General features: G+C 40.8%; 1 protein-coding gene across 1 annotated transcript in view; it reads right to left on the minus strand.

Moving 5' to 3' along the window:
• The window catches only part of TRIM2 (tripartite motif containing 2), a 62,202-nt gene extending 53,490 nt beyond the window's left edge, over positions 1–8,712 (minus strand). The window contains exon 1 of the mRNA XM_075029633.1: positions 8,503–8,712. The gene's annotated coding sequence lies outside the window, so the exon portion shown is untranslated. The remainder of the gene's footprint in view (positions 1–8,502) is intronic.
• Positions 8,713–24,652: the final 15,940 nt, after the last annotated feature.

Genomic DNA, 24,652 nt, shown 5'->3' on the forward strand with positions numbered 1-24,652 from the left:
GAGTTTCACTGTAGCCACAGTAAGATGTGGTTATCTGACTGCAAAGCCGTGAGCAGGCTGGCTCTCCAGACAGTCCTAGTGGCCCCTTCTCAGGGCCTACCAAGCAGTTACTCTGGCTCAGCCCAGGTTTTCCTCAAGCCTTTTCCTTGAGGTACAGGGTTTTATACCTGACACAAGCTGCAAGGAGCAGCAGTATTAAAAGCTGTCCACCTTCATCCTTCATTCATCTCCAAAAATATCTCTCTTAAGCTTTCTGTTAGACATCTCTTCCAGGTTCTTATCATGCAGGGCAGGTTCAGGCTAGATGCCCAAGGCTCCTACAGGGGCATTGCCAGGCTGCTTGTAAGCAAATGCCCAGCACTGACATATGTCACACTTCTGCAAAAATCACATTCTCAGAAGACCCTCATACATATCTTCCTGCCTGAATATCAATCTTTTTAACTGACATCACAATTTATGAAGCAACAGCTAATGAAAGAGGAGGAAAATAGAACCACTCATATGACACAATTTTAAGACTCTTCCAAGCTGAACTGGGATACACAGTACATTCATTTCTATACGAAAATACATCCATTTCACTTTACAGGAAAACCAGCACATTTTTGAGTGCCTGAAAAGCAAATTAGGAAACAGTCTAGAAAACAATACCCATGTGAATGCAGCTGTATTTTTAAATAACAAAAAGCATTTGGAAAAAACATTGGCATCAGGACAGCTATAAACAATATTGTCTTAAATCAGCCACATTATCATTTGGATTGTGATAGCACATGGAAATCTCTTCCAAGTGCCAGAATCCCACTGTGATAGGCACCAGCTACATAGAACACAGATTCTGTGCAAGCATAGGTATCCCATATCTTAACACCTCATAAAATTAAACTATTGCCATTTAACCATATCTGTGACATTAAGTACCTTTTTATACTATGAAATAAGTTTTCATAGCAAGCCATTAATTTGGATAAGGGCTATTTTTGTAAAGGAAGAGGTGCAAGATAGTAGCTTATATAGCCTGAATCTTTTGCAGTCAGAGAACAGGAGCAGATCTTAGCATCCTCTTCCCCTTGTAAATTCTATAAGCAGATATAAGAACTGCCTGACACTTTAGAAGTAGTCCTTGTGATGACTGTGACAAAATGTACCATGCTGTTACTGATACAGTTTATACGTAGTAAATGACGAAACCTGTTAGAGGGGTATGTAAAGTAACCAGCTCCAGGCACTGCTGTTAAAAGCAATTGAGAAATCCTAATGGAAAACCAGTTACAAATCAGCCATACAGACTCTGCACTATCTCAGGTACTGAACTTCTCTCACTCAGATACCACAGTGAGGGGCTGTTAGGATGTATTCAAGTAATTTAAATGCTTTTGGAAGCCTGATAAAACAGCAACCACTAGGTTTTTGGTAGGTGGAGCATGCTGTACCTTGAGTTAAATTTTATTCACAATTTATTTTTTATTCACAATTTATATCTATTGGTTTATAATCTTCCTTTTTATTGGCCACAGATCAGAAACCTCTTTTAAGGCTACCAGTAATGTGTGGGATACTTCTTCATCCTGTGACCTGTGAAACCCATTGCCCCAGGATGCTACAGTTGTCAATATTTTACAGGCATTCCAGGAGAGAGGGACAAATTCATAGGGGATAAATTGATTAAAGATTTTAAAATACAAAGACACCACCTGTACCAGAAGCAGAACTGGAAGCACATATCATTGAAGATGCAAGAGCATTCTGGAGAGTACTGTATGTCTGATCTATTCTTACGCCCTTCTGTCAGCCATCATCCAAATTATAAGGGGAGGCTAGATTTACTTTTGATTTGACCCCAGCAAACCTTCAAAATACTCGGTGTAGACTTCACAGGAGCCATCTAAGTAGCCACTCCCTTTTGGCATAGTTAATGGACAATAATGGCTCCACAGGGCTGTTTTTATCACTTTGCCCTGCCACTTAGGGATGTCAGGTGAAATTAATCCATCAGACAGCTGCCTTAATACACTATTGGTGCATGAAGAATGCCACTCAGGGCCACAGAGTACCTTTGGCACGTACACCCATTTCTAAGTCATGCAAACAAGACACACAACAATGGTGACTGACTAGTCATCACCCCAAGCAGAGAACCATTTCATAGTGAATACAGCACTAGCCTAGCATTTCTCCCCACTTCCTCCTACCTTTTCAAATTTATTTTATCCTTAAGGAAAAAATAAAAAAGACACTTCTAGTGATATTTCCTTAAGAGTGACATTTATCTTGTTTATCTTGTTTCTCTACAGAGGTACTCTGTATTATGCTAAATGCAATGCTATAGAGCTTGGGGAAATTATGCCTTGATTGCTATCCTGGTTCTCCTCATTTAAAAGTTTAAAAGTAGCCCACCTTCCTCAACAGAGGCCCCTGTGGAGGGTGTACACCTTCAGAGCATGCCCTCTGCAGAACCACATCCCACAGGTAAAACAATGATGATTGTTCAGAGAGTACAGGCCACCATTCAGAAGCGCAGATAAAAATCTGTCCCAAAAGCTAAATATGGGAAGAAGAGCCTTCCTGCTCTTCTGCTTACTTGTATTGAAGACTGTGCAGTGTGTCAGCTTCTCGTAAGACAAAAATTTTGGACTTTGCAAGCACAGGAAATTATTCATGGAACTGCTCACTTATTTTTTGCAAATTCACCTTATTATATGCAAACATTTTTGCATGCACCAGTCTAGTCTGGGTTTGGGGTTTTTTTTGTAGGAGGGAATAGCAAAAAAACCCTAATTAGAAAGAGGAAGCTAAGGGATGAGTGGGTTCTCTGCCTACACAGAACATGTAGTGCGGTTCTTATAAAACAGCCCTCTGTTACATACTATCTTCTGTTTCCTGTGTAATAAAGGATTGCACTTACCTCCACTGGGAGATTTTAAGTAAAGGATTACATTTGTGAATGAATGGAAAATTATTCATCTTTAATTAGTAATGAATTATCTCAGAACATATTTGGATTTCACAATCAAAATTTATTTCCAGATATTTTAGATGTTCATGTGTTGTTCTTGTTGTTCAAGAGCATTCCCTGTTGTTGTTTTTCTTGTAAGTAATTGTGTGAAGTGTGTTTGCTCAAGGTTCCATCGCTGCTTTGGAGGGGTTTTTGTTCTGCACAAGGTGCAGGAGCATCTTTGTGCATTTGTATTTTCATACTAGTCAGAGTTAAGTAGCTCAGAATAATCTAGCCACTGCTCTTTCACTGCTAAATCAACTCCTGAACGCTTCACAAAACACACTGGTAGATCCCACACACCTTCAAGCTCACAAATAACCAAGTTCTACTAAACTTTGACATTGAAAGAGGCAGGCACGGTATAAATCTTTGCAGAGAGTTGCACTTTTTCTTTAAGCCAGCACTCCACACATAACAATTTTTCAAATGACAAGTTCAATTACGGGACATCCTCAAACCTAGCATTCAACACTTGTAAAAAACGACAGAAAAGGAGGGGATTGTCACTCTGTGTTTCCATAGAAAAAAATCATCAAGAACAGAAGCTCATGGTAGCTAGCACAGAACAAATAGCTTTACATGACAAAAGCACAGAAAGTCACCCAGAAATAAACTGATCATACACATCTTTAGGGAGACTAATAACACTAAGACAAATAAATCCATACTAGATTAGGAGCAGAGAGATTGCTGAACATTCATCTCATGCATTTAAAACCTGATCAAAAGTAATTGCATCTACTCCAATCTTTACGTCTCTCTCACAGAGGGCATCTACCCTGGCATAAGTACTGAAGACCACCATCCACCTAATTAATTGCTCCTAAAATGCATCCAAGACTGAAAATATTCAGAAGGTCTTAAAGTGAAAGAAAATGAATAATACTTTTACACATGAGCAAAAATGCTGACCATAAGAAGGAGAGTTGTCCATAGTTCTTCCAGGGGAACATTCAGGGTATAGATGATTACAGTACATTTTTAAGTAATTTGTCTTCTCCTAGTGGCGGGGCATATTCTTAAAGTTACTATAGCCTAAATTTAGTATCTACCAGTAAAGCATCATAGCCATTCCAGCAGCAGTTTGTTTGTAAACTATTGTAGCAGTCCAGCTACACAGGATATATTTTGATGCTTGTGTTAACAGGATCACCATGTAATGTAAGAAGTGCCAGAATACATGCTGCTAACATTTTTCACATGTCTATGATTAGTCTCCTTCTTAATTTAGCTGTGCTTCTTTTAACTCTCCTGCAACTACCTAGTAGCAAGATGGATGGAGCCAGCCAACATCTACCTGCCCTACTATCTGTTCAGCACCTCAAGAACTATATTCCAATTGCTATTTCAATTCTTCCTTTTGAATGGGATTTGTTTTTGAGTTATTGCCCTAAAGTTCAGCTGGCAAGTGGGAAGGCTGCCTGGTTGCCAGCAGACTTCTCAACTGACTAGATCCTTGGCTGTCCCCACACAGTACAGTAGAGTGACGTTACATCATTTATTTCACTTTACACTGTTCCAGTTACAAACTGCTATTCCTGTGATCAAACTAAATCACTGACTTCCAGCTAAATTCACCTTTTAAAATAAGCAATGCCCAAACCAAATATAGCCAACCACCCCAATTACTAGAGGAATGACATGCAATGCCAAGGTATGCCTACAGATTCTGTGACAGAAAATGTCTAGAGTCTATGGTAGAACACAAAGATAAATGTATTTAATGTTACAATTTATACAATAAATATTTAGTTATTTAAACCACAGAAATAAAACCTGGTCTTTATAGAAGTAAAACAATTCAGAAAGTTTGCCATGAAATGCCATTTTCATCTCTCCAAAGGTCAACCTGAGTTTTGTTCAGTGAGAGGTGGACTTTATTCCAGTTGATCAAAAATAAAGAGGAAGAGAAAGAAATCTTGCACAATTTCTCACAAAACAGGAATTCTTCCAAATTGCATTTGCTAAGTGTTTGCAACCAAGGAGCTCTTTCCACTACAGGAACATGTCAACATAAACCTTGCAGCACACCAAGGGACTGCCTCCAATCCATTCATGTCACATAACAAATACAAGAGCAGACCTTCTAACAATTCTAACAAAATATACAAGTTTGTCTTAAAAAGTAACCTATCAAAAATGGAGGTATAGAGAGGTGAAGTCTATTTATGTGAATGCTAAACCCTGTTCTTTTCCCTTCAGTATTTTAGAAACCTCCAAGCAATGACTATTTCCTTTCCAACATTTATTCCTTTCAATAAATATTGATTTTGTTTCAGAGTCTTGTTTTTTTAACAACTCATGTCATGCATTTCACATGGTTAGCTCCCCCCGGCTTTTTTTTTTTTAACCCACAAACATCAGCAATAACATAACCACAACCTGCATTCTCTGGAAATAGCATATCTAATTTTGGTTGAAGGTGTCAGCCAAGTGCAGGATCTGCAATAGTGGATTTCAATCTGACAGTCACTGGACTTTTTCAGCGTGTTCCCTGAAAGCTGACTGAAAAAATCAGGTTCATATATGTTACACTGCAAAATATGGATAGGCAAAATTCCAGGAGAAAATGTTTAGGGCTTGAAAAATAAAAAAAAAAAAGGTGGAAAAACACCGTGTTGGAGTTTTCAGTGCATTTGTAGATTCTTTGGAATTAACAGCTCTTTATAATACAGAATATTGCACTGTCCTTAAAACAACTATTTCAATCTGAAGAGCTATTCCCTTTTATAATGCAACTGTATTAAGGATCATTCTTTATAAACTAAATTTATTATTTGGAGTAATATATATGTTTGCTGCTGTGTATAAACAAATAGTTCAAACTAGCTACACTTGTATCCTCAGGCACATTTAATTTTTATGAGACAATATGCTTGCCAACTGATCAAATCCAATTCTTTTACATTTGGCTCAAGGATTTATCCTAACCTACCATACACTGTGCCCTTGTTTTTGTATAGATAGTTCAAGTGTCTAGACACAATACTACGTGTTTCTGCAAAACTGTATATGTTTAATACTTTATGCAGATGATTAAATTTCAGCTTCACTATAGTAACACACAACACTTTGTTCTCTACATTAGGACACTTAAAACCTTTTCAGTTCATTTAATTCATCAGTTTTCCTCAAAGGAATTAGGAGCATCCCTGTGTTTATATAAGCTGTCCAAATCCTAGTTTTGTTATGAATTAATGAAATTCCATTATCAGGCAAAGACAGGCCTGGCATGTTTTCATGATGGCTTCAAGCACCAATTATGTGGATTTTCCAGTAAACAACCTGACCTTCAAGCTAAAACCGGGATTGCCAGACAAAGAATATTATCATGGGCTCGGGAACTCCCCCAGCGGTATTGTCATTTTTGTCCAGGTGAGGTCTAATTTTTCCTAACACTGCATGCTGCTGGACATAGCAGAATTCAGACAGCATTCATGTGTGCTGTCAGGCCATGGACACTGCTTGTCTCACACCTAGCCTCAAAACCATGGTTTCATTGAACTCATATATTCTAGTTAGTACATGGAAAATAACTTCCATGAAAAAGATGAATATTTAAGACCCCCCCCAAAAGTCATTAAACACTTCTAATTTTTATTCTGTATCTGGCATGATACCTTTGCTGTCTCCCTTTATAAATTACACAAAGAAACCAAAAGATTTTTCCCAGTTGTCTGAAATAAATGTTTCCATGGTTTTAATTTTTCCCTCTTCCCAGAAACCCTATAATCAAATCTAGAATTGGTTCTGTCATAAAACCCACTTCATGTTTCCTTCTGGCCCTCAAGCAGCATGTGTTAGTGGTGCTCCTTGAAGCAACAAAGAAGTTCTCTTTAGCCTTCTCACTAAGGAGAGCCATAGTGTATTAAAGGTGTATCAAAGCCATTTCTGATGAAAAAGGATGAAGCTCAAGGACTAAAATGACCCCTCAGTGAAGAAAACCCCAAGGTGTTCTTTATAGTCACTGTGGGCACTGCAGGTCCAGATCAGACTGGGGAGTTTCTTCACAACTCAAGTTTGTCAAATACTTTGCTGAGAAGTTTGAGGAAGCCTTTGGGTTATAGTAAGCAGTTTTGGATGAGGGCTAACACAATGATTCCCCCAAAAAAACTCTCTGGAAACAGGGACTAACCTCCTCTGTCTGCTGGCTTTGTTTTCTATCAGAATGATGCAGTCCCAAGACCAGGTACAGTAGCTTCCTGGTACCTTCTCTCTATAACCACTCCAGGCATCTTCCAGAAAATTATGGGACTAGCTTTAAATTAACCAAGTTTATACAGATTTTAACAAACCAAACCTTTTAATATGCTTGTCAAGCCCTACAGTTTATATTCCAAATATTCACATTGTCTAGAAACTCTGATTTGTATCACTAGTCAATTTAATTTCAGTTCTCACACAAGCAGCAATGTGGAATTTTAAGAAAAAAACTTCTGATGATTAAATCACAATAGTTGGCCATAGAACTGTTATCCACATAATAAATCCATTGCCCTCAAAGAAAAAAAATCTAAGGCTGGAAGAGAAAGCAACTTTTCTTACACCACATCCTTATCAAAGAGAAATATTTATTTAGTCATTGTACTTTCACCACAGTTTTCTTATTTGTCGCCATACAAATAAAGATTTATGTAATTGTTTTGGCCTAATGAATGTTTCACTTCAGGGCAATATTTGTTTTATTCTCAGTATATTGCCCAGTACATTATCATTATAATCCCTTGTTTTTACTTAAACATATCAATCTGCCTGACAGTCTGCCTGACTGCATTTTAAAAATAGTAAAATAAACTAAAAGGGGGAAAATCAACTGATGTAAGTAACCTACAGAGAGCTACGCATCAGTTAATGGCTCAAGTTACTCTTCACAAAAGTCCAACAACAGAATACAGCAACATTAATGCCAACTACCAACTTCAAAAAACTGAACACCTGTGAAAAGTAAAACTCTCCTAATTAGACCTTGGCATTGCCCTCTTAGATTTAGAGTCGTTATTTTGCTTGAATAAACATCACTATTTCTTTCCTAGGCAAACTCCTTGGCTCTGTTTCAATTATTTCTTTTAAATATTAAAGACCAGGAAGCATTTGTTTTCCCTTGTCACATCCTGTCCTGTTTACACAGCTCACACAATCCCCTTTGAAATGCCTGCTCTTATGGCAAGCCTGACACACACAGTTCAATCAAAACATTTGCTATTGTCTTTTGCCAACTACAAACGAATTTCTGCACAAACACTGAAAAGGTTTAAAGGTCTTGACAGCCATCTAAAGTCGAGCCTAGCACGACTGTCGACGAGAGGTGGTGTCAAACTGCTCGGCTTCCCCGCTACCGCCCTGACTTAAAGAAGAGAAAGAAAGACAAAGCGATTCACTCATTCACACAGCAGAGCTCCTGGCAAGAGCTCACTCACTGTAAAACCACTGCTCTCACAAAATACTTGAAAGCAGAAAAAGCAAACGGACAGTTGAGAGATGAGTGTGAAAGGGTAACTTACATTATTTAGAAAGACAGTGGGAAAGGACTGCTGCAGTTTCTTCGTTATTTTACACTGCTGTTGGCAGAGCAGACCACCGAAAAAATTCACCTAAAGAAATCTCTCCTTTTAATTCTCTCTCTCCCAGTTCATTTACTCTGGAGTCTCTCAGCCTGAAGAGATCCGACAGTCAAAAGTTTATTCCCTTGTATTTCCGAATGATATGGCCGACTTTCCTTGGACACATACCAATGATGCAGTAAAAATAGACAAAAGGGGGGGGAGGGAAGAAGCAATCTAGCTTGAGCCTGAATCTTCTTAACTCAGTGTTTTCTGTAAAAGCTGCTCTTATGTCAGAAGCTCCCATCCCTATACTAACTTGCAGAGCACGGAGTCTTCCATCTGGTTTTCATAAGCTGCAAATTACAGGCAAACCAGGGAATATATACAGTCCAGTTTTAGCAGAACTACCCAAGCATCAGCCTTACAAGTAACCTGAGGTACAAAGGCTTTGAAAATAAACAGCCAGCCCCATGCCGGGATGGTCTCCCGCCTGCAGATGACTGACTGCTCCACCAGGCAGCCCCCAGCAGCCGAGAGCACCACACACTACTCAGGAAGGTGGCAGCCGGGTCCCCCCCACCCCGTGGAAACAAATCAACCTTGCAGCCCTCGCTCCCAGCACAAACTGCCTCTTTGGAAGGGGATGGAAAAATCTAGTGCATTACTTGAAATAGTTCAACAGTTTAGCAAGTTATTTAGAACAACCTGGTTTTTATAAACAGGGAAGTGAATGCTGATCCACTTACATCCTTTAAAGGCTTCCAGGTTGTTGGGAGGTTTGGGGTTGGTTTGGTCGGTTTTTTTCTCTAATAAAGCGACTCTCAGAGTCAGCGGACAGTTGCTTGATAGAGAACCTCTGGGGTGATACAATCCATTAATCACCAGAAGGAACATTTTACCAAAAGTATCACAAGCAAAATTTTCAAAAGCACCCCATGAAAGACCATAACTTGAAGATCCTAAGTCACTTTCAGTCCCTATTTTCAGCTATTTAAAGGTCTACTGCCCTGATTAAATTCAGGTACCAGAGGCTTGAGGGGTCACTTATATTTCTGGGTACCTCAAGGCCTTTGAGTCAGCACTGAAGAACATTGTTTTCCCAATAAAAAATTGTAAACCCAATTTTTATGGTGAATAAAAGAAGTTTTGCCATTAAAACTAAAATTGCTGTTATCTACATGTTCTTTTACTTTAAAATATCAAGTTTTATTTAGCCTTTAGTTTTGCCAGAGGACTTTTGCAAGCTTTTCTACTGGGAATAATCTTACTCTATTTGAACAGTGAGAATCTCTAAATGAGGCAGCTATCACTAAAGCATGGGTGAATCAGTACAGCAAGTCATTAACAAAATAAAAACACCATTGTAAACACTGCCTAAAAGTCCTGAGCCTTGTTACTTGCTCAGTTTTTCATCTTTGCACAATTAGGATTGTGCTGATTGTCTACTCCTCTTGTACCTGGATCTGGGATTGATGTAACTAGACTGTTAGTGTCAAAAGCAGTTGAATTACTTAAAAAAAAAAAACCAAAACAAAACCCAAAACAAAACCAAACAAAGACTCACTAATCAGTAAAAGCAAAGGAGAAAATTATGAACAAATTTTCTTTGTATGTATTTTTGCCTGTGCTGTCACAATTCTTTCCAATAGTTGCATAACCCATTGAATAATTTCAGTCACATCAGGTAGAATGCTAGAGATCTCAAACGTATTATATTCCTACAGCTTTTGTGTAAACAGGCAGCCCTCCAGATGAGTGAAACACAATCCAGTGATCCAATGTAAAAGGTTACACGAGCTCAGTCTTATTATTAGACACCAGAGCACCCCACACAAACAAGAGGTACATAAGAACAGATTTCATGTGCCCTACTGCTCAGCTGCTACCACAGTTGTGCATCTTTGGCCTGCATTCTAGCATTTTTCCTCTCTTCTCTTCTGTTCTCCCATCAAGGTAGTAAGCAGCAAAACACTTGAAATGCACAGACATCAGCTGAAGCAAATAATATTATTTTTTGAAACAGCACTAAACAAGGTTTGTTAACAGTTGAGTTAGTCTTCTCCCACTTAGTAAACAAGTGGGGTGAACTGACTACGTCTTGATTTTATCAGGATTGATATTTTCCATGAAATCAAAGAACTTGATCCTGGTGGAGCAGACTTGAAGGTTTGGGGCCAGAAATTATTTCATTGGGTACAGCAGAGTAGCCCTTGAGTGGTTTTCTGGACATGTAGGCTCTCCCTACATGTACTGTACTATCACAGTACAGGACAAGTTGAATGACTGTTATCTTTGGAATAAAACTCTTGGGAGCTTTTGTGAGACATGGTGTTTAAGTGGAGAGTAGGTGGAAATAACCACTTTCGGTTTGTGATGCTCATGCTGACTGAATGTTTTTTTGTCCCAAGGAGCAAATGCATTAATTCACACTGATCTCTCAGGTACTCTTCAATATTTCTCTTCTCTTAAAAAAACCCAGTCCATTCACATCAAAGGCTGCTTTCACAAATAACAACTCTGTAAGAAAATGGCAAGAAAATTCAAGATTCAAAAATAGAAGACTGATTTTAAATGACCTTTCATTTTCCAGGCTCCAGGGATCATTCTTATTCACCAACATTTTCTCCCTTCTTTTCTATTCTTCATTTCCTCTTTCGTATCATCCATGTGGAGTACCAGCCTCCTACTGTCCATAGATAGCTCCTGCCTCCAGGCAGTTGCCTGGGTATTACTAAGGCATCATTGGATGCCCACTTTCTCACACTCTGTCTCCATGAATTTTGAGGCAGTCAAGCACCATGTTCCTATCTAGCACAGGGATGTCAGTTTTCTGGAGAAATGGAGATGGAAGATATTAGTCAGTTTGATGGTGGGAGAAAATTCACTGTAGAAAGCTTCATATAGGAAAGATTGCAACAAAGAACAGATCAGATGGGGAAAACAACCTGCAAGGAGCAGTCTGCCTTCTCAGAAAAATGGCAGCTTCCATTTAGGATGTTTTCAAATGCCAGCTTCAAAACAACCCTGTTATTTTCCATGTAAGTAGAAAACAACCCTGATTTTTCACCAAGATCAACTATGTAAGCAATGTCAGTAGGACAAGAGTGGAGTAGGATGAAGCTTAGATATTGATTATACTGATTATATGCAGCTTTGTACATAGATTTGTGAAAGGTTTTTTTTTAACCTCATTGCATGTTCATTAAAGCAAGGAAAAAGTGCCCCTCCTCAATCAGTGATGGACAGGTTGTGATGCAGAGTAGGTGGCAGAATATGTATCTCTCTTGGCCCAGATTCTGCTCTCATCTAGTCTAGTGTGGTTGTATTGGGATTGCTGAATTGCAAAGGTATAGATGAAAGCAACCTGTTTTCCATCCTGTTCTTTTGCAGTCTAAATACTGAGAAAGTGACAGGTGAAAGGTGTGGGTTTGGTGGAGGATGCACCTTGCCATTTAATTTGAATCTGTGAAATTGCCTGAATGATAGCAGCTCAGGATGGCAGACTAACAAGCCAGGGATGCATCACAGCTATGTGTTCACCTTTCATTTTAGCATTAGACTACTTGGTGTAGGATTTTAAATATGTTTATGCAGATTTCTAGCTGGTCATAGTTGAAGTCCTAGATGAATCTTCTGATGCAAACAAGCTGGCAGGCTTTGTACAGACTGAACCACAAGTCTGATTAACTGAGACAAACCTACTCTTTGAGGAGTTCAAGGCAAAGCTTCAGTTCACTTACTGTTGATGAAAAAATAATGAAGATTTTGGCACTAACAATAACCCATTTTTTAAAGATGAATTAGCTGTAATATTATAAATCATTTTACCACCAGCATTTTAAAGCCAGCACATGGAATATCTTGGGTCTAGGTTCAGATGTTAAGCTTGTATTCGGCTGGTCTGGCCTCACTTACTACATATTTTGTTTTAGTACTTAGCTTGGTGCCCAGTGACTTGAGTATGGCAAAAGCCTGTCCCCCTCCAGAAAGGCACATAACTGTCAGCAGATCTTCCAAAGAGATAAAATACAAGTGTGATAATCCTTTGCAGCCTGCTCCTACTGTTCAATGAGGATTGGGCTGTTTCAGTGGTTTTGGTATTTTGCTTTATAATGTATGTATTTTGCTTTGTAATGTATCACTTTTTTTTCCACAGAAAGAAAATACGCAGCTCAGACAAAACCATAATGCATTATAACTTTGATGTCATTGTTGGAGAAGCCCCACGGCTGCTGCTGTTTTCACTACAGCCTGCAGTAGCCCCTGGCTGTCCCCAGAAAAAAAGGGAGAATAAGCATAGCACTAAGCCACTTTTTCCCATCAGCTCGCACTAACATCTGTGACTGCAGGGATCTGGGCTTGCCTGGGGCACATGATCTCATTCTGAGCGCTTTGGTGACAGAAACACATGCAGCCTTTTCCCTTCTAAGTGAGCTGGAATGGTAGCTCCCTTTTCCCCCACCCTGAAGCCCGCAGTACAGGAGTTACTGACTGGATACTTTGTATTCTTTAAGTAACAAGCTAGCAAACAGCATGCAATGCATCTGTCCCAGTGGTTTTCATCAGGGAAGGTCAAATGTTGGAAGGATGTAATTTCAAAAGACAAACATCAGACTGTTTTCAAAGGTTCCCTTTTCCCTCTGGCTGTACACTCCCACTTCTTACCTTGCACTGAGGTGCTTGTTGGACTTCCAGTGAACAGATACAGTTCATCACCTGACAGAAAACTGACCCATGACAAAATGCATCAATTTTCTGCAAGGTGAGTGAGGTGAATTAGCTCACAGGGGTCCACTGAGTGCTGCAGCTGACAGAGATGTGGGGCATTATGGACTGGAGCAGGGGAAGAAAGAAGACCGTGAGCCAAATGTTCAAGCTGCTTATGAAAATGTACTGTGAAACAGCAGGTAAACCCCACACTCCTGACTGTAATCTTACTTCAAGCTCTAAGTTGCACTTCTGTAGCAACCATAACCCTTAAATGCTGGCATACACTCTGTGCTAGACTCATGCTTCTGCTCTGTACTGCCCTAAATCAGTTTGCTACTCTCAGAAATTAACCACCAGCCCTGGCTCCTATAAAATCGTAATGTCTCAGTATTACTGATTTTCACAAACTTTGATTCGTGTAAGTAAGCTTTCTTTCACAAGCAAGTATGCAGGAAACACTGATGCAATACATTTTTATATGGCTGCATTCATGAAAAGTTCTGAACCAAAAGTAATGTGTCCAAATCCCTCTTTTTGTTTGAAAACATCATTCATCCAAGAATCAGAAATGTTACCATGTGACCAGTAACACAAAGAAATAAGCACATGAAGAATCACAGCAAACAGTTCAAAAGCAGCTCCAGGCCTGAAGTTGATTCACAAGATATATGTTGAATACTGGACACTTTGTTTGCCAAAAGAAATAGAAAGGGCTACATTTTCTAAAAAATATACCATGCTTATATATTTCTTGGCTTAGTCTTTCTCTGACCTTGCCTGGAGCTATCCATTCTTACAGCATACAAAGGGCTAGTATGTGCCTGGTTTACCCTGAACCTGTCCTACTTTCCTGCCTTCAAGTACAACAAGAAAGAGGAAAAAGAATTTATGTTGAGACCTTTGCACTGAAGAACCTGAGACTCTAGGGGAGAAGAAACAGCCCCTTCTTTCTCAGACTGCAAACACTGGGCTGTACTGAGGAAAACTGAGAGTGGCAGAATATAGCAAACACCAAAGGGCTTGGGGAAGCTTTTAAGGACTGCTAGGCAGGGAGAACAAGCATCTCAAATGGCATGGAGCACAGAAGTTCAGGAGGATGTGATCCAGGAGGCCTGGGAAAAAAGGTAGCTCTAAGATGGGAGAAAGATGAAGAGGCTGTGAACTATGTGGTTGAGACAGGGGAGCATAGACCACAGGGAGGAGCTAGATGCTCTACACTGGCATGAACTGGAGACTGGATCCAAGGATGAGGAGCCTCAGGCTAGGAGACACTTAAAGCCAGAGTGAAAGGCTGAAAAGCTTGAGGCTGTGCAGGGCTTTGGGGCAGGTGGGAATACAAGATACCTCTACTGAGAATATACTAATTTACGTACCTGCACGCATATATAAGAATGCTGCCTCTGCACTTTCTACCCACATGATCATCTCTTCCCACTCCTGTATCCTCTTTCTTGCAGTCAGTCAGAGACACAGTAGCCCTGGCTCACATCTTCCCATCTGTGTATTGGAGTGTGATGGCATAACATTTTCCACAGCCACTGTGAAACAAGGAAATGTTTTGATGTAGCTCTAGGTCCCAAAGTGTATATGAGTGTCAAGCATAGATTTCAAAGTGATAGAAGAAAGTGGATATCAGGAGAAAATGATGGGGAAAATGGAGAGGAGGCAGCAGATTTCTTTAGACAGATCGTGTCATGAAGGCAATGTCTGAAAACTGTAATATGGTGAAAGTTCAGCCACTGCAGTGCTGGAGTTAGTATTAACCTCATCAAATACCTATCAACTTGCTCTTACACATTCAAAAACTAATTGAAAAGAAGGCCAAAGGTACTGCTCTAAAGTTAAGCATCCCAATCAGAAGCAGAAATTAAACCATACATACGAGAAAAGATTGTAATTCTCACAGTACCATTTCAGTCCTTAAGTAACCAGTCCCCCTATTGCTGTTAGCAGGAGTTTTGCCAAAGTAAGACCTGCAGAATTCCATGCCAGGATATTACTATAACAAACATGAGCATCTGAAAGTTAGGGTACATTAAGGGGTTATACTATACCCTAGGGAACATTAGGTGAAGTGTCAACTGAAGATGCTGTGTAAGGAGAAAGATATCAGGAAGAAAGCAAGCCCCAGTATGATTTGATCTCATGAGGGAAATTGCAGTGCAATCCTTGAATCTTAATGGGTACTATGTTTCTCAGTTCCACATGCTGTGAACCAGCAGTGATAAGAGGGGAAGGCTGACAACAGCCCTGATAATTTTTTTAGATAGCAGTAACCAGGACAGAACACGGCAAGCTACCCACTCAATTAGGGACATTTTATGCTAGAAGCTTAAGCTGCTGCCTTCTTACACCTTTGGCCCAGCTACAGAGGCAAAAAGGAAGGCAACTGAAATATTTAAAAGCTCCTTCATGGATGAAGGAGCAGTGGCATCTATAATATTTCCTGCCTACTTGAGCACATACTGGGATACAATTTGCTTTCTGGGCCTGAGAGAGGTGATCTAGAGAGAGGAATCTGGGTGGGCCATCTGGAGGCTGCAGTTAATTTTATACCAGTCCTGTATGTATCCTAAAAGAAGGTACTTTGCAAGACTGCGCCTTTTAACACACTATCAAAGCAAAGCAGCAATGCAGAGAGCCTGTTCTGTAAGCCAGTGATTCCAGTAAGAAGAAAGCTTAGGGCTTGCCTATGGAGTCCAAGGGAACATCTTCCTAGCACAGGAACCAAGCACAGCCAGTGCAAGTATCTGTATGCCACTGATGCTTATTTCTTTTCGCATTGCTGACCAGCTGGGAGGCCAGGCATATCAGACAGGAGGGAGAGAAGTCAAAGAAACCAGGGGACTCTGGTAGATACAGATTTAAGGCAGCACAGACCTGAAGACCACTTAGCCACTGCAATTCACTCTCTGCCACAGGCAAGGAAGGTAGGAAGTGATCCCTTTTTTTTCCTGTCTTGACCTGTGTTTTCTATTATATTTCAGGCAGGCCACCCTACAGAACTGGCCTTGTGGCAAATTCCTGGTTGAGAAACTTCCTCTATTCTCCTGAGGCGAATTTTGCACATATAACCTGTCTTGCAGTCCTTTTATTTCCTAAGTGCAGTACCTTCTCTGAGTAACACCACCAAAATGGTGCAGCCCTGAGGAGAAGTACTTCGGGGTGTTGGTTGACAAGAAGCTCAGCATGACCTGGCAGTGTGCATTTGCAGCCCAGAAAGCCAACCGTATCCTGGGCTGCACCAAAAGAAGCATGACCAGCAGGTCAAGGGAGGTGATTCTGCCCCTTTACTCTGCTCTTGTGAGACCCTACCTGGAGTACTGTGTTCAGCTCTGGGGCCCCCAACATAAGAAGGACATGGACCTGTTGGAGCGAGTCCAGAGGAGGGCCACAAAGATGATCAGAGGAATGGAACACCCCTCCTATGAAGACAGGCTGAGAGAGTTGGGGTTGTTCAGCCTGGAGAAGAGAAGGCTCTGGGGACACCTTATAGCAGCCTTCCAGTACCTAAAGGGGGCCTACAGGAAAGCTGGAGAGGGACTTTTTACGAGGGCATGTAGTGATAGGACAAGAGGTAATGGCTTTAAACTGAAAGAGGGTAGATTTAGATTGGACGTAAGGAAGAAATTCATCACTATGAGGGTGGCGAGACACTGGAACAGGTTGCCCAGAGAGGCTGTGGATGCCCCATCCCTGGAAGTGTTCAAGGCCAGGCTGGACAGGGCTTTGAGCAACCTGGTCTAGTGGAAGGTGTCCCTGCCCATGGCAGGGAGGTTGGAACCAGATAATCTTTAAGGTCCCTTTCAACCCAAACCATTCTATGAAAATAAAATGCACACATTAGAAGGACACCCTCTGCTCTTGATACATGAGTGAGATCTGAGTACTACAACCCTGCTGCTTTTTCTTTTTTTAATAGAAAAGGCTGCATGCTTAGCATTTTGCATTTTTTAGAACCAACCAGTATGTTCCACTTTAGTGGCAACAACATCCCTTACCTAGGAAAGGATCCAATACCTAGGAAAATGGACCTGAAAAAAAAGCCACAATGAAAGATTTTAAAAGCTTGCATAGGTGTGGGTGAAAGTTGAGGATATTAGCATGGAGGATATTGGTCAGAGGGTTCAGATTTAAGAGGGAGAAGAACTTATCCAAGGAGGCTGAGGAGGGGTTGTTTGCAAATCTCAGCCTCTATCCCTATGGAGACCCAAGTACTGATGGTGAGTGATTTTACAAGGAAGTCTATCCAAACCCGACAGAAGGCTGCCAACTGTTTCTTTCAGGCCCTCGGACTTTTTCCTGTTACCTGGCAGTTTAGTTTTCTGGTCAGACTCAAACAGCTGATAGGAGGGGGGCACATGTGGTATTTCACTCACAGGCTCTCTCTTAGCATAACCTTAACTGATGTGTGTCAAGCGTATCAGACACATCAGCAGACCACCTGCTAATAAGCTGAAATCCTGAGATGAAAAGCACACTGAAAGCCTCCTGCTTTCACTAAGAATTCAAATGCTCAGAGTGTCATGAATTACAGCTCCAGTAACTCAAAACTCTTATTAATCTAGAGAGCTATTCTTTCCTGAGAGATTGATCAGTTCTGGGAGCTGGTCTGACATTCTCAAGGGCAAAGAAGGGGAAATCTAGTAGATTCAACGTTACAGGCTTTGTAATCTGGTAACCAAAAGCATATTTGGGAAGTACTGGTAAGAGATCATGGTAAGAGGTTAGGATTTCAGTCAACCCCAAATTAATACCTTTCATTAACTGCTGAATAACTGAACAATAGCTATATTGCAAATTTGCCTGCAGACTAAAGAGTGACCCAGATGAAACTGATGGCAAGGAATCCCACAGTCAACATTCAGTGCACCTACAGAGCCAGGGGAAGAAAATGAATTGTGGTAAAAACAGCCCTGGGAAGGAGATCTTAGTTGTATTTCCAGCTTTCTTGCAGATTTCATTTCCCACTTCTGTAGATTGAGGATGATATGCTTCCCAGGCTATCTGAAAGCTCAGTTAATGAGTATTAGTAAATTATTTTGTTTTCACAAACTGCCTACCATCTCAGAATCAGAAAGTACAGTTACAGCATATACAGTTCAGAGTAGTCAGGTTTTTTTATGAAGGAAGTTGATTCAGCACCCTGTTTTAGTAAGCCCTGTGAATACATCTTGAAAATTATCTCTCTGGAAGGAAGACAAATCAATTTTAATCTTCTGCCTGTATACCCTGATGTAAATCAAACAGGCACAGTCTGCCCCTACAGAGCAAGCCATGTTGTGCTGAGTTCGTGATGCACAAGGGAGTTCTTTCTTTAGTCAAGAGACAGACAATGTGGTAAGCATATTGATTATTCCTAACTATGTACTGAGAGAGCACAGCAAAAACTCCTAGGTGTGTATTTATGTCTGATGTGTATCTCATGGCTTTCATTGACACTTAAGTACTGAGATCCTGCTTTCTTAATCTATAGACAAAGGACAATTTCATTTTCATCTTTACTAATCAAGGCTTAGTATCTATCTGCCACTTAGTAAGAGTGACTGAAAACCTCTGGCCTGTGTTCACAGCCTGGCAAAGAGGCAGCTTACTGCTGTAATTAGCTTTAGTTCATACACTACCATGCATGCACTGTATTGCTGTAGAGGAGGCTCAGTCTCAGAGCTGAACAACTGTGAGCATCAAGACCCATCTAGTTAAAAAGTATTGACTACAATAGCTGCCCATAATTTGATCAGTTTTATTTGAAAGTTTCTACCTGTCTCTTAGCTACTGCTTTCCACAGATAATATTGCTTGACTGGCCCTCTGCAGTTCAAGACTCATTGAATGATGCAGTCCATAAAAGCATTATAGATGAGTAGGAGAGTTGAGCCAAAGCTCTCCAGACTGCATCAGGGCTGTCTGCAGAAGCTGTGCACAGCTCCAAAACACAAACAGCATGGCAGAGACGAGGGCACAACCCCCAGGGCATCCCCCTGTTGGGTATATGCATAGGGGCCAAGTTAGACAAGCTGAAAAGAACATGGCAACAGGCCTCAATTTGGATTTGCTTTTATTTTTTTGGCATGACTCAAGGCTAACAAAGACCTGATTGAAACTTAAAAGTAAGGTTATTCCTGTGATTTTAAAAAGAGGCATAATGAACATGCTTATTTAGAGTGACAGCTTCTTTCGTCCCCCAGGTATCCTGAACCCAAAGCATGAGCTGACTGTTCTGGAGAACCTGGCACTTCTGGTTCAGGAGAGAGCTAAAAAAGTACCCTGTAGAAAGGACCATCCTGGCAATATTGAAGTGGTGTCATAGTGCCATATGGGACATTTCCAGCCATGACAAAAGACGGAAGAACTAAAAATACTGCTACAGCCTACTCTGCTTGAGGCTTCCCACCCAGTTTTGAGCTCAGAGCAGTTTGGATAAGCAGCCAAATCATAAGGTATTTCTCTTAGCCAACCTGAACCCTGTGAGGTGCACACAGTCATCCCTAGAAATTACTATTCACATTGTCCAATAGGATTTTGTAAAATAAATGAAAGGAAGAAAAAGAAATAATATTGTGTTGAGTGCTGACACTTACTTTGCTCTATGGCCATGGCAAAGTCACTTAATCTGTCATATCTTTATTTTCTTCATTCATAAAATGAGATCTATAGATGAGCTCCTCAGCTACCACATGAAATCTAGACACAGACTTGCCAAAACTTCAGGGGCAGACTAGTTCTGAGATTCTGCATGGTGTCCAGCTCTGACGGGGACATTAAGATTGTCTTTGCTGGAGTAAAGGGTAAAAGAGAGTCTGAAAAGTCCATGAGTATTTGCAATGCAGGATTAAGTTGAAGAATACTGTCCAAACATGGAATATGTCATTTAAAATTCTGAACATTAGATAGGACATACTCTTTTAAAGACACAAAAAGTCAAGCTCGTTCCATCTCTGCAGTCTTTTGCTCTGTGGAGCTGTGAACACTTCCTAATAGCAGCCAGTAAAGAGGACTGAAATCTCTGAACGTGATTTTGCTTTTTCTACTGCTAGGTATATATCTTAGAATATGACAGCACCTATCAGCATTTTTGGGAGCATTCATTTTATAGTATCCCATTTCTAGCCCTTTCACACTTTTCTGAACAACAGTACTTATGACCTTGCAAAAACTGCTGCTGTTTGAAACACGACAGGATGATCAGATATTGGAAATGCAGCTAAAAATGAGAACTAGATGCAGATTAATTAAAGTCATATAAAAAAATAAGCTGGCAAGTTTAAATGGGTTGTGTCCCTATTAACTTCTTCCCTCTTGCCTCCCAGGAAGGTCTCATTTGATATTGAAATAGTGTAGTCCTTACAGTCATGACACTGCATACAAAGTAGCTGCTCTTTTAGTTCAGACAGAGGAAAATACTTTAATAGCTGCCTCTCTGAATGACAGCGCCTACCTGCCTTGCTAAAACATGCCCTTAGTCTTATGAGAAAAACCACAATGAGACAGAAGGCTACTTACTAGTGTTCCATAGAGTCCACGCAGGATTATCAGAGACTGAAATTCACTGTGCCTCTGATCAGAAGATTTAGCTTCCTGCAGCATTCAGACAGTTGGTCCCATTATGGCCATCAGGCGGCTGAGTTAAAGGGTGGCCTTGCATAAACATAAACAGCTTGTCAGCACAAGCCAAAGAGGCGGGCCTGCCCTGGCAGCCACAATGCGAGCCAATGATTAGCTTCTTCGCATTCTGGGTGTTCAAGATATTGTGTTTCATTCTTAAGTAGGGGAACAAGAGGGACTGACTAGGAAGGGCTAGTGCTTGACGGTTTACTGCTAGGCAGTAAAATACTTAAGGCAGAAGGAAAAATATCAATAAGTCACTTCAGGAAAAGCACATATTTACTGTGTATTCATACAAACGCTTTTAGAAAGCCCACAGGCATCCCCAATGCATTGTTCCTTTTAGGTCAATCAAACAAACAAAAAACCTGTGAATTAAGTTTAGCCCATATTCATTGTAAAGAAGTTTCATTTGCAAAGTCTCTGATTTTTCTTTTCTTCACCCTTTTTCTTATTCTTATCCTTCCTAACACACTTTGTTTGCTGACACTGGGGTTTTTCACTTCTCTGTCATAAATGTCTTACCCTGACCTTCCTGACCTGACCCCCCAACCTTCATTGATCCTCCTATGATTGCTTCTCTTCACCTCCATCTTAACTGCTTGTTCTTTTGGTCCTGATCTCCCAAAAGAGCACGGTCACAACACAGGCAACTTAGGGTATGGTTCTGTGAGACAACCAAGCTGATTTAGCAACTTAACTGCTGTCAAAAGTGGAGGTGTTGAGTCTCCCCTCTCTTCAGCACCACACCGTGCCCCTCTGTCTGTCCCCTGCTGTCATTTCAAGGAAAGGTAATGTAGCACAGAAGCACATACTTCTGTGTCAGTTTAGTGACCTTAACAATGAGACAGAAGAGGTATTGCATGGAGTGAATACTCCCTGAAATTTAAGCTCCTTCTGATCTTGCCTCAGCCATCTATGATCCCACCTGTCTCCCCAAGTTCCTCTCTCCTTTGTTGTTTGAATTGAATTGTTCCTAGTTAATTGAATACCCTGCTTACAGCTGCTGATCCCATTTCATCCCAGCTCTGTCCTACTTTCTTATGCCTCTAGTTTGGCTGTGAGGCCTGTCTGCCACCAAAATCAGTCTCATCAAGTCTCTTATAATAACTCCCTGCATAAATATCATGCTTTGTGCTTCAGCCTCAGCATCTTTGAGCTCTTTTCTGCTCTGGAAGTAATTAAAATCCTCCTTAAAAACTATGTCATCTTTTTGGCTTTCACTGTTTTTTCTCTGACCTTTCTGATTAATTCTTCTCTCAGCATCTACCTCTTCCTCTCTCACACTTCCAAGGCACCCTACTTCTTGTTATATTCCATCCAGCTTTTACCACTTGCTTGTGCAAGTTCCTTTACTTTTATGTCAATGCATTTCTATATTTCAGCTTTCTGCTTTTCTCTGCTCCCATATTTTACCCTGTGTTTTAGGCATACCGTATTAAATGCGTTGACAGCTCCTAATTTTAAGGTCCTTTCCTGGGGTCAAATTAAAGCAGTCCAATCACACTACATTCATTACTGTATAGTCTTGGCACAAGTCATTTCCCTCGCCCTCTGCTTTGGTAAAGGAGCTGAGCCCCCTGAAGAAGCAGATGCTGAAGTTAGCACCTTGTTCAGATGGGCAGGCATATCACAGCTCTCGAGCTTCTGCTGACAGGCTGTGCATGAGTTCTTGGCACATATCGCTGCATCACAATGTGCTGGGGTCACATTTGCAAGTTTTTCTTCACAGTGAGACATACTAGGCAAGTTCTTCCAATGATATCTGAGATTCTGGTGCAATTGCACAGCTCCATCAGCTGCCACCCCAAGTATATAACCTACACTGCCTATACTTTTATCCAGATTTCCTGCTTAGTTAACCCTGTGTTATCCACATTAACAAAATTATTTTATGAGAGCTCTCTTCTTCTAGTATTTTTAACATGTAAATCTCTGCTCAGATCCACCTGGTGATCATAGTATTTGATTACTTTAATTATTTTGATTACTGACCCTGGATCTCATTCCCAATGCGCTACATTGTTCTCCACAGAAAATTCAGCAGCTGAGGTCATTTTTTGTTCCACACCCCAGCCACATTGCCTACATCCCCATGAAAGTCATGCTTTCTTGTGCTGAGCTTCAAGGCCTTTTCAGAGTTTCTCCTTTCTTATTGATCCATTCCCACAGCTCTCTTCATCACAAGGCCTGCCTTTTCAGCCTTCTCTCTTCCTACAAAGCTCTCTTTTTTTACCTCTATGCAGAGAATGCCCTGCTTCATCAAATCAAGTTATCTGTTCTTCTTTCCTTTCTACAATCCACGTCACTAAATCTAGAAATAATGTATCAGAATGAGAGTGAGGAGCAATAAATAGGCAACAAGTCAATCCAGAAAGAGAGATGCTGCATCTGCATATATAAATTATATGTGCTAGAAATTTTGTATCAGCCATATATGATATGTTACACACCTTACACTGTTAGACATTTTACAGAACAGGATAGGCATCAAAAGCCCTTGATGGTTATGGATCAAGTGCTCAAACACTGTACATGAGATTGTGAAAAGACTGCTATGAAAAGACTGTTTGTAGATGCACAAGACAAAGCAAGCTAGCTATTGCATCTCTGATTCCCATGGCAATTTATTTAAGATGCTAATTCAGTGCAGCCACAAATAAAGAAACAAAAGAGAGAGCAAGAACAAGCTGATTTAGTGGACTATGTTGAAAAGGCACACTTTAGACAAAGTCACCCTGGGTACAAGTCCTGTGACTCCACTCGTAGAATTATGCCAAGGATGCAGCTGCCTCTTTGCCCTTAAGCCTTGTATGATGCAGGAAAATTGTTACAATCACTGCTAATGGTACCAACCCAGGCACCAGCTAAGTGAGAAGGCCAAGCTGATTTAACCGCTTACTTATACCAAAAAGGTCATCCTGCCCCCTCTCTTCATCGCCATTCCCAGCTGCACCAGCCTGCCCCCTCCCTTACACATGTTCAAGGAATGGTGTGAAAGCTCACAGACCAAATCTGTCTTGCTCGATATGTTTTTCAGACAGGTTAATGATCTGACTCATCTCCTTGCCATGTTAAACAGCGCAAGAGCCGGTGGAGGGAAGCAGTAAACACATGTGGCTGGAAGCAGGAGAGAGAAAGAGTTGGAGACCAGGATCACAACCTTCTTTTTCATAAGCAGAAAGCTGGCTGTCATCCCCAGAAGCTACCATCCATTCTGGGGTGAGACTGAAAACTATGAGCCCCAAAACCATGCCACTCTTAAACACAAGTCCTAAAAGCTCCTGTAACCCCTTGTTTGATTTCCAGCAAGCCCTAAAATGTTTTATTGAAATGTATTTTCCAAAGGAAGGTGAGGCTTTATTTTAATTAAAAGCCAGTTTCTGAAAACATAGTAATAATTTGATTTCCTAGGAAAATAATTGGATAGGAGCAAAAAAGGGAAACATTTACATTTTCTGCATCTGAAAACAGAAAGTATTTGGGTCATGAATCACCAGAACTTAACTTCGCCCACTCCCTAGGTTGCAGGCTCCATGGGGTAACATTTTGACTCTGTCCCCTGCCATATTACCATCCATGCATCTGGCTTCTACCATGTATGGTTTGCTTGGTAAAACTGGTTTTTTCCTTTCCCTTTTTGTGGCCTTAGCCTAGCCTCACTCTGCCCTTTCTTCTCCAAACACAGTCCTAGTTGGATGGCATTTTGCCTGTCCTCTGCTTCTCCTTTGGGGGCCAACAAGAAACCTCAGGCCCCCTGAGGCTCAGCCTGACCAGTTGATATCTATGCCTCC

This window comes from Buteo buteo, chromosome 1, assembly GCF_964188355.1.
Source record: "Buteo buteo chromosome 1, bButBut1.hap1.1, whole genome shotgun sequence".
Classification (NCBI taxonomy): Eukaryota; Metazoa; Chordata; class Aves; order Accipitriformes; family Accipitridae; genus Buteo; species Buteo buteo.